General features: G+C 42.2%; 1 long non-coding RNA gene across 1 annotated transcript; it reads right to left on the bottom strand.

Annotated features, from left to right (window-relative positions):
- Positions 1 to 330: 330 nt before the first annotated feature.
- On the bottom strand, positions 331 to 8453 carry LOC310828576. Its single transcript, XR_014557029.1, has 3 exons — positions 8209 to 8453; positions 7719 to 7875; positions 331 to 1575 (listed from the first exon to the last, which is right to left on the bottom strand). It is a non-coding gene; the product is annotated as an uncharacterized lncRNA (long non-coding RNA).
- Between the last annotated feature and the right edge of the window lie 3173 nt (positions 8454 to 11626).

Here is an 11626-nt window from a genome sequence, read left to right as displayed (position 1 = left end):
TAGGCACAATCCTACCTAATATATGCATTTTTTGTAAACCTTGGTGAGTTGGAGAACTGCATGACAAAATTTGGATGACTATGTTTCAGTTCTCATATTGTTTCAGCAAGGGTGAATTTGATAAATTCATTTTTTAAATATGAACTGAACAGAAGTTCTCCCCCAACCCCAGGTGAACCCTAAAATATGCAGAAATAGAAAAAGGTTACAGGGGGCAACCCATTCCCTAAAGTAGCCAAATTAGAATCCTCAGTCTCTGAAAACCAAAGAAAGTTGAGTCAACTAGAAAACAACAATGCAAAAAAGGAGGAGGAAGGAAGACTTTGGTGCTCACTGGTGCAAGAATTATTTATTGTGCGCAATGCATTTCAGAGTACAAGGACTCCTTCAGGAGCTATAAACACTAGCAACGGGCCACATAAATACAATGAAAAATAACATTACGTTTTTTCTGCAATAAGTATACATCTGTAAGCCCCAAAATTCTTTAAACCACACACCTCAAACTCTGTTGATACATTTATATCTAAACTCCATAAATCTTAAAATATATATTTTTAAAGAAATTTAGAAATAGAAAAACACAGCATGTATCAATACGGAACTCAAACCTTGGCCATAAATTCCTTAAAACGTCTTGTTTCGATATAAATAGTACACATCCATCTAGTTTAAATGCAATCGGAGCTGATTAGCAAAGATCTTGGGACACAAACAATCCAGTAGGAAATTCTCCTGCATTTATTTCAGTGGAGCATAGCTGAGAAATATTCCCTTGTAGTTAATCCAGTATGAAAATTACTTTAAAAAAAATACTAATTATATGTAACAGCTGAGGAATGGGGGATAGCTAAGGCTATCATCCTAAAATCCCACTTACCTGGGCCCCATTGAATTAAACGGGACATACTTCTAAATAAGCTTGGTTAGGATTCCATTGTAGGTCTCTTTTCTTAGATTCAGATCATACTGTTTCTTTATAGTAATAAGACTAGCCCTTTATAGATGTTCAGGCTCTCTTCCACATGTTCAATGAATGCTCTTGCAGTGGGCATGTGCATAGTGTAGTATAGGGTTCCCATAGCCTATTGGAAACAGTGCCCAGTTGGAAATCACTGAGATGTCTGCGAAAATCTGGATGTATGACAGCCCATGTCAGAAGTCTAGATTTTGGCTCAACAGCTTTGCCCAAGAAAAGCTCAAGAACCTTTGTGTCTGGGTTTTCACTATTTCAAATATGGCAACCCTAGTACTACGTGCTAGTATGCTTATATGAAATGAGTTGCATAGAAAATCTGTGACAAATGCAGTCTTCTTATCATGAACTCAGCATCTGTCAGCAAACAGTGGTTATGAAATAAGCCTTGCTGGTGGAAATCCTATTTATTTCTTCAGTCTTTCCAAAACCACTCCTCTTAGCCTTGGGTTAAAAATTAGATGCTTTCCACAGAAATACATTGTACAAGGTGGAAGTGGAATGATGGTGAATGTGAAGTAAAGTCTTATTGATTTTGGGTGCAGTGCTAGGACCAAAGCTTCAGATCAGTTTTGTCTATGAGAGATAGGACTGTAGCACTGGGAAAGAGGCAAAAGAGAGATCCAAGATTCAGGAGTTGGGTCAAAGTGCAAACACTACTGGTCTCCACATTTCCCCATCACACCCCATCAGCACCAGTTCTTCTTGCAGCTGCAAACATCTGGCTTTCTGCTCAGCTGGTATGGGCTCAAAGGGAAAGCCAGAATTTGAAAATCAAATCTCGTAACCAGTATGGCATTTGTATCAGACTTGTTATATAAAATACTTTAGCGAAACAAGAACAGAACAACAATAACACCTCGGTAGCTATTCCCTTGATATTAAAACTGTGCAGGATTTTGCTTTCTGTTTTGGTTTTATTTTATTCTTTTCTTCTTATCTTTGAAAGCCCTTTCACTTAGCCAAAGACATCTTTGGGATTAACGTTTTTCTTTTCTTCAGGGAGAAAAAAAGTTTTAACTATTTTTAGCCAATGTGAAATGAGATGATGAATGCTGCAATTGTCAACTCCACTTTAAGTTGTACATAACACACTGCACTTCATAAATATTTACGATGGCTAAATAATTATCCTGGACTCTTCAACTTGCCTTTCTTTATTATGACCGTGGGGAGCCAGAAAAACACTTGTTCTGCTTCAAACGTACAGACAGAGTTATTATATTACAAAATATCCTCTTCTGCCTTGTTGTTATTACAGGATTCTGTGCTGTTTTGATTTGATAGAATTAGCTTCTTGAAGGGGAAGACAGAAACTCTCGGGTCTGCTCTCACCAGATCAATACATGGAGCCTGGCAAGTGTTCCAAAACATCTCCATCAAAGCAAACCTGCATTCCTCTTCTTTTCCCAAATCCACCGGTGGCTTAATTTTTGCAACAAAAGCGGATGAGAAAGATAGTCCTATATCCAGTGACCTAAAATATGCAGGATGTCAGCCAAATCCTGAGAAAAGCATGTGGTTTATTCAAAGAAATGATTGAGAGCTGACGAGTTGCAGGTGCACCTATTTATGTACTAGAGGGTGTGGAAAAGTAGCAGAAAGCCAACAGCCCTCTTTTTAAAAAACAGGGAGCGAAGGAAGGGAAAAAACCATAAACAAAAAAAATTCTGAGAGACTTCTCTCTGTCTCTCTTTCTCACATAGCCATTTTTCTAAAAAAACACAATCCTTCTAAACTAGTAATGGCCATGTTTTTCTAGCGCAACTTTCCTCTACCTGGTGCCCTTTGGCTATTTTGGACTTCAGCTCCCATCAGCCCCTGTCACCACAGCCAATGGGCAAAGGTGATGGGAGTTGTAGTCCGAAACATCTGGGGACACCAGGTTGCAATTGCTGTTAGTGGGCCCTGCTGTAGCTGCCAGTATTGAAGCAAGAGTGTTCAAGCCATTTCCTAAATGGCGAAGCTGGAGAATCGTGTTTCAATATCTTTGTTTCACCCACATTCTATGGATCTGAATTTACACTGAGCATCTCTTTAGCTGTCAGGGACTGGGTGGATGATGAGGACTGGTGGGAGGCTCCAGCTGGAGAGCCTCCTAGGGAAGACTCAGAAGGCTGAGAGCCAGGGGAGTGGTGGTGGGACAATGAAAGGAGGGACAGAATGGTTGGATGCTGAAAAAGCAACAGGCTTCAGTGAGAGGGAGGAAGAAGAAAACACTGCAGACATAGGACAGGGAGCTGTGGAGGAGGTGGGGACTGAGGGTGCAACAGATTCACAGGAGTCTTCTGGTCATACTGTATTCAGCTCCCTTCCTGCCTTGTCTCCAAAGGCATGGAGACTGTTACATGTAGCAGAACAACATGCGCAGAGGGGTGTAGTGGTCCCCTCACTGAGATTAAGTCTGCTTGGAAAGCAACCTGCCGAGGAGGAGACTTAAGGGGAAGTGAGAGGCGCAGATTGTCAGTTCTGGCAAATGCTATACCAGGGCTTGTTTTGCTCACAGGTTTCTCTGTTTTATTCCCTGAATAAAAAATCAACTTTACTGCTTGTCTCTGAGTCTCCGTGCTGACTGGCAGCTGAACCATCCCTGACATTAGGGCAGGCATCAGCAATTTATGGCCCTCCATATATTGTTGAATGATAAATCCCATCAGCTTTGACCTTGCTGCCTGGAGTTGATGGGAGATGTAGTTCAGGAACATCTGGTGGACCAAAGGTCCCGGTCCCACCCCACCTTCTGGGAAGAAGGCTAAAGGTAAAAGGGTATTTCATGGCATGTTTATCAAGCTGGTCAAGGATCTGGAAAACAACCCCTATGAGGAATTGTTGAGGGAGTTGGGCATGCTTAGCCTGGAAAAGAGAAGACTGAGAGGAGAGATGATAGCCCTCTTCAAATATCTTAAGAGCTGTTACGGAGAAGATGGAGCAAGCCTGTTTTCTCCTGCCCTGGAGGGTAGGACTTGAACCCCTGGCTTCAAGTTGCAAGAAAGGAGATTCAGACTAAACCTCAGGAAGAACTTTCTGACAGTAAGAGCTGTTTAACAGTGGAATAGTCTCCATGGAAAGGCTGTGGGCTCTCCTTTCTTGGAGGTTTTTAGGCAGAGGTTGGATGGCCCTTTGTCATGGATGCTTTAGTTGAGATTCCTGCATTGCAGGGGATAGAGTGGATGGCCCTTGGGTCCCTTCCAACTATAAGATTCTATGATTCTGCATGACATAAATGCCCCTTCTGGAAATACAGAAGACTATAGTGCATTTCTGAGTTAGCTTCAAACATGTTTTCTCCAGAAGCAAATTACATGGAAATGAGTGCTAAACAAGTGCTATATTCAGCTATATTTCCAAAGTGGCTTTTACACTGTGTGAAAGCTCAAATATAAGATAGAAATGAAGAGTTAGGGAAGCATTGGGAAAATAGAATGAACAGAATGCAACCCAAGTGGGAAGGTTCAATACTGACAGGCTGGGATGCTCATCCGACACTTCCATTGTGAAGGCAAGTTTGGAGCATAGCTGAATAATGGATGGTGAGCCCCCTCCTTTTATAGACATATTACATCTGTCTCTAGCCCAAGAGAGGACCCTCTGAGTCATCAGAGTGTCATTGTCATTTTCGTCACAGAGTACATTTGTTTTGGAATCCTATTGTTAAAAGACATGCTGCATCTTGTAAAAATACCCATTGTGGAGGCTGAAGTATTATTAGGTAGTACGGAAAGAAGGAAGGTGGGGGAGAGGGAAACGTAATTTACCTTGTCATTCAAGAATAGAAGAGCGTGACAACAGATATGCCATTTTTGTACGATGCCTTAATGAGCTCAATAGAAAGGGAAGACTTTGTCAGCTTTACGAAACCTTAACACCGGGAAAAGAGTTTGTCCCCTCTAATTTAGTCAAAGTTAGTCACGGCAAAATCCCAGTGATCCAACAGAATAAAGCTTCAATCTAACCCACACTCAGCTGGGAATAAGGCCCATTGGATCCAATAAACTTACTTCTGAGTAGACACGGTTTATTTCATACCCTCCAACAATAATAATTTATTATTTATATCCACGTATCTGACTGGGTTGCCCCAGCCACTCTGGGTGGCTTCCGACATATATAAAAACATAATGAAACAATAAACATTTTAAACTTCCCTATACTGGGCTGCCTTCAGATGACTCAGGGGTTGGATAAGTCCATACCCACCAACATTTCTCCAATGAAAATAGGGATGTCCTACCACACCCTCCAAGGGACGCGGGTGGCGCTGTGGGTTAAACCACAGAGCCTAGGACTTGCCGATCAGAAGGTCGGTGGTTTGAATCCCCGCAATGGGGTGAGCTCCCGTTGCTCGGTCCCTGCTCCTGCCAACCTTAGCAGTTCGAAAGCATGTCCAAGTGCAAGTAGATAAATAGGTACCGCTCTGGCGGGAAGGTAAACAGCGTTTCCGTGCACTGCTCTGGTTCGCCAGAAGCGGCTTAGTCATTCTGGCCACATGACCCGGAAGCTGTACACCAGCTCCCTTGGCCAATAAAGCGAGATGAGCGCTGCAACCCCAGAGTCGGCCACGATTGGACCTAATGGTCAGGGGTCCCTTTACCTTTAACCACACCCTCCAACATTTTCTGATGAACATAAGGACGTCCTCAGGAAAAGCAGGACAGTCCAGGATCAAATCAGAAACCGGGGTGGCTTCTGTAAATCCAAGACTATCCCTGGAAAATAGGGACACTTGGAGGGTCTGTTATTTGGGATCGCACTGTAAGTTAGCCTGGTCATGACTTAGTCCATTGGTTTCCTTGGTCATGACTAATTGAAATCCTGCCATTTTCAATGGGACCCACTCATTACTAAGTTCCACTGGGCTGTGCCACTCACCTGAATGTGAATGAGGCTGGATACACATGAAGAACCACCATAATATGCTGCTCTTGGCTGGTAGCTTTTGCACAACTCTAGGCTAAAAGCCCTACCTCTCATGCAACTCACAAGCAATCATTTGGTCTGTCTAGTCAACAAATGTGGTTCCTCCCCCATTCCAAAAGAAATAAGCTGATGGGGCACCATTTGTGCAATAGGGAGCACAGGAAGCTGCCATATACCTTGGCCATTGGTCCACTTCACACAGTATTGTGAAGTGACCCATTTGTCACTGTCTCACTGACTACGGAGGTTAAAAGTAGACGTAAACGGAGATAAAAAGAGAACTTATCTTTTGTGGACACAACTCCTCTGCTACTCCTCCTCCACTGCTCAGCATAACCCAGTCTTCAAGGCGGCATTTCTAATCAGCAGCAGGCTTTCTCAGCAGAAGGTTTGAATATCCTTGTTAATACGTATATTGGCCACGACTGGCCAACAGTAGAGATAAAACGGTTAAAACTTCTAACAGAGGTAAAATAATTAAAAGTCTAATAAAAACAGCTATAAAAACGGCTATAAAAGGCTGTAAAAGGCTATAAAAGGTTTGTAATCCAGGAGGGTTCACGGAGGAGAAGTTGTTACAGCCACCATCTTCAGTCACTTGGTAGAATGTCCTTCACACAGTATTGCCTACACTGATTGGCAGCAGCTTTCCAGTGTTTCAACAGGGGACATTCCCAGACCTACCCCAAAACTAGGGACCATGTGCATGCAAAGTAGATGTTCTGACATTGCTGTAGCCATTCCTCCCAATTGCAAGGTAGACACTTAGGTGCTAAGAATAAATAAAACTGCAATGTTTACGTGTTCACTGTTTCTTTAGAAAGGAGAGGGTAGGGAAAGAACCAGAGAAGTTGGGAAGGAACAGAATTTTCCTCTCAGCAGAAAAGCAGCTTTGACAGCAGGGACCCTTTTTGAACCAAAGTAAGACATTTTCCAGTCTGGCTAGGTGTTAATGGCAATGCTTAAGTGTCATTGACAGCCTTACCCTCCATGAATTTGTGCAAAAAAATAGTATTTCCTTTTTTAAAAAAGCATTAATGATTGACACAGAAACCCAATAACCAGTTGAATTAAATGATGAGATGAGCTATTGTTTTAAATATAGTTCTATGCATCTGGGGTGGGAGTGAATTGTTATATTTTATATCTGCAGGAAAACATTAAAGGGGGGAATAATCGGCTGACAGCATGTTCAAATCATTTATTGTATGTCTCTCTCAGCCCATTTTTTTTAATGGACTTCAGCATTCACTCAAAATTGAAGCCTTGGAACTTGGTGGGCTTTAAATTAAAATGTGTGGTTGTTAATTCCTGCCACTTATTTCAACAGCCAGGCTACTTTTCGCCTTTTGTTCCTCTTTCAACTTGTTCTTCAGCCCAGGAAAGCTGGGGAATGCACGTATCACTGTTCCCAAAACATTTCTAGGTCAACTGGAAATTTTGAGAGAGAGATTCTTTTCATTAGATTTCACACTGTATTTTTGAGATCAGAAACATGCAGGCCAGACAGGGTGAGGAGTCAAAACCCCTGCATGCTTAACAGCGCTGAGTTTCCTTTTGAGGCTTCTCTCTTGGTACTCCTGTTATTCTAAGGATGTATACCTTAGGCCTACCACCGTTGCTCATGAAAAGACATATAAAGCTTATGGAGGTCACTAAGCTTGAATAAAAAAAAGAACCAAGAAAACAAAAAAAAGCCACAGAATTTCTGAATCAATATCTGATGGAAAAGCGAGCTCCAAATTGGCACCAGGCTTAGCCGACTGGAAAACAGGACATTAGCAGAGAACAAACACCTCTGAGATGATTTGGATCTGAACAATACCTTTTATAATTCACCACTGTGCATTTAAGAAATGTCACAGAGGAACACGAGAGATGGCTGGCTTTGTAAACTTCTGTTACCAGTAATATAACAGAGAAAATCCTCTGTACCTACTTCACTTCGTAGGATCAACACAATCCAGTTAAAGCTTCTTAATCTGAAAAGAAAAGGATCAGGAAAGAGTATATTAGGTTTTTTATTTCCTTCCAGAGGTAGGACATTTGAATGTGTCTTAGATGCATTGGGAGAAAATAGCATATTACCTATGCTGTGTCTGCTAACCCTGGGCTTAGCAGCCCCAAGCGTTAAGCATCTGTTAACTCAACAAAAGCATGAAATGAAGGTCAACATTGTAACAGATCCCATATCATCCAGCACCCTCTGTTGTGTATGTATATTGATGATCTGCAATATCCAGACATTCAAAAGATCTTTACTTTCATAAACATATAACTGAGAATAATTTAATTACAATCTCATGCTTACTCACTTTGTTGCTTATAGAGAGCACAGGTTTTTCCTTATTAACATTTAGGGATCTTCACCCCCAGACAAACCACACCCCCAGACAAACCACACACTGCTTCAACATCATCCAGAGAAACCACTTTCATCAGCCATTCTCTGTCACACACACAGAGAGAAGAACAGTTAAAAACAACAGTTACTTGAATAACAGTCACAACAGAATGGAATGCCTCACTCATGTGACTCACAGTCAGCCAACCACATGAGAGAGCTACTAGCAAGAGTAATAAAAAGAAATTATTATTTAAGGGAATTGAATTGAATTCTAAATTATATTCCGAAAACGTGGGAGATTTCAAGGGGTCAAAAAAATATATGGATGTACTGTGCTATATTAGAAGCAAAAAAACTTGTTTTGATGAATTGGAAGAGCCGCAAAAAGATTCCATTGAGCACATGGATTGATAACATGGACAAGATTAGCTACATATGAACGAATTGCATGTCGACGCAAAATAAGAATGGATAAATATGAAGAAATCTGGAATGAATATTTAAGCGATAAGGCAGATAGTGGTGGGAACTAGGGGGAGGAGAGAGAGGTGGGAAAATATTGTTAACAAAGGTGTAGTCATAGGTATATCAGTGTATTCAAATCTGAATTGTCAAATTGTGTTATTATTGTTATTATGGTATTTGTTGTATGTGTCTTTTGCGGTTGTTGTTTGTATCAAAAAAATGATTAAATTTTTTTTTTAATAAATGAGAGAGCTCCTTCTGCCCTTGGCTTACACTGGCAATGGTTGTTTTGTCATTAGGTAGGCAGTGTCCTCTGCCCACCCCAGCTTACCTTTTTCTTTTGTGGCATTGCTAACTAGGCCTTCCAGCTGTCTGCCTTGCTCTAGGAGGGAAGATGCAAAACCCTGGCTTGGTAGCAGGAGATTACAGGGCTGGAAATGACAGAGGCACAGGAAAAACTAGGGATTGTGCTCAAGGCAAAGCTAGGCTTTTCTACAAGAATCTTTCATGGCTGCCTAGGTAGGTCTAACATCTCAAAAGAGAGGGACTGAGGCCTGATTAAAACCCAACTTAGCACTGCTACAGATTCTGGAATATTGGAACTATTAGAAAAAGATAGAGTGGAATTCTAAATGTTGCAGCATGGACCAAAATCTTCTACGATGAGTTGCACAATAGAGCAAAGAAAACTAATAAGATGCAGTCAACAGCAGGCCTATATGTAGCTCTTTATGTAGATCTGTACATGGACACATATATTGCCATGTTTTTTATTTCTTCTTCCCTTGGAGGAGCTCAGAGTGACTTGCATGGGGCTCTCATGTCCAGACACTGATTGGGTCCACACACACACTTAGCTCCAACACTGCAACAGAACTGGGAACTCCTTTTGGTTTAGGCTAGTGTGAGCTAAGAGTGATGCTGTCAAGTAGCTGGTGTGCTGATAGGTTTGGCAGGCTGAGATTAAACAGAAGACACTGCCTTTCTGGCCAGAGTTGTCTTAAGACAGGTTTCCTCAACCTCGGCCCTCCAGATGTTTTGAGACTACAATTCCCAGCATCCCTGACCACTGGTCCTGCTAACTAGAGATCATGGGAGTTGTAGGCAAAAACATCTGGAGGGTTGAGGTTGAGGAAGCCTGTTTTAAGAGCTTTTGCTGCCTGAGGCAGATTAGCAGACCCATCAAGTGTCCCTGTTTTCCAGGGACAGTCCCAGATTTACAGAAGCCATCCCAGTTTCTGATTTGATCCCGGAAGGTGCCTCTTTTCCTTAGAACGTCCATATTTTCATTGCAGAAATGTTGGAGGGCATGAAGTTATCTGACCCCCGAGCCGTCTGAAGGCAGCTCTGTATACGGAGGTTGTTTTTTAAAAAATCAATGTTTTATTATGTTTTTATATATGTTGGAAGTCGCCCAGAGTGGCTGGGGAAACCCAGTCAGATGGGTGGGGTATCAATAGTAAAATTATTATTATGGAATCGGTTGCCCCTAATTTCATCACAGAAATGTTGGAGCATATAGAGTAGCCATTGGTGCCTGCCACCCAATGTCAAGATGGCATAAAAGCGGCTCAGGTTATGTCAGCACCTGAGATAGAAAATTCCCTGGGAGTAAAAACACACTGAAAGTATGTTCAAGTGTGTAAGCATTTGCTGCCCTTTCTTTTCTTTTCTTGTTTGTAAATAATTTTTTATGGGTTTTGCAATTTCAACTTCAACAATTAATTTCCATCCAAAAGAAATGATTTAAAAATAAATAAATAAATAAAAATTGCTGCCCTTTCATGATGTCTGCATCAGCTGCCTGAGGCAGTTGCCTCATTCTACCTAATGGTAGAGCCAGCTCTGATTCTGGCTGGTGTTTATTTAACTGCAGTCATTGCAACTAAAGGACAGGGCAAATGGAGCTAAAACAACAGGGGGAAATACTGAACTCTTTGGCGACGGCAGTAGCGGAGGCGCTCTGGAATAATTTTAAATCAACAAAGGGGTGGGGGAGTGCCATTCACTTCCAGGAGCAATTTAGGCTGGGAGATAAGCATATATGCTTCCCACATTATTTATATAAATCTAATTTTCTCCTCAGTAGGTGGTGCAACATCTGATTCATCTAAGTGGGCTCAGCAGAATATTTTAGATGAGCTGAAAACAGTTTATTTTGGAAAAATGGATTGTGTAGAAACAACATGCCCCGCTGCATGAGCAACGAGATGGCCCAGTTCCCTTGATCATCGCATGAGGAGCCAAGCTGTGCAAGCAAGGCTGATGGAAGTGTGTAGCACTCTGCCAAAATGTGGTCAATACCCTCAGCTGTGACAGCACCAGCTACCTGCTGGGAGCTGGTGGGTGGAGAGGGGCTCTCCTCAACAGGATTAGCAAAGTCAAAATAATAAAAATAATAACCAGTGGTTACGGGGTGCATGCCCAAAACTGTTCTACTGTTAGGGGCTGGGCAGAGGAGACCACCCCCCCCCCCAGCCTGACCCTTCCAGAGAAGAAGGAGACAGTTCAGAATTACAACAGGGGTTTGAGGGAGGTCACAGCTCAGAGGAAGATAAGGGGGAAAGCTGGGAAATAATGGGAGAGGAGGAGAAGGAAGAAGACGCATGGGGAGAGAGACAGCTGACGGATGCACTGTCTTTAGAAAGCATTCCAGACCCCCCCTCCTAGAACACGCTGGGCCTTGAAAGTAGGAGAGCAAAGAGCTCAAAGCCAAAAGGCACTTTTCCAGCACCCATAGCGATGACTCATGAGGAAGTGGGAGAGATGGTGGGGGTGGGGTTTCACTCGGAGCAGCACCATTACTCCAAGAGGCTGCATTTCTAAGCCTCTCTCTGTGAATATTGAATAAAAAGCATTGGTAAGAACTTTCCTTGTCTTACCATTCCTGGCAATCTACTGCGAAGGGTTGGATCCTCTGA

The sequence above is a fragment of the Podarcis gaigeae genome (assembly GCF_964106915.1).
Source record: "Podarcis gaigeae genome assembly, chromosome: 12".
NCBI classification, from domain to species: domain Eukaryota; kingdom Metazoa; phylum Chordata; class Lepidosauria; order Squamata; family Lacertidae; genus Podarcis; species Podarcis gaigeae.
This window is presented reverse-complemented; position numbering and strand designations above follow the sequence as displayed.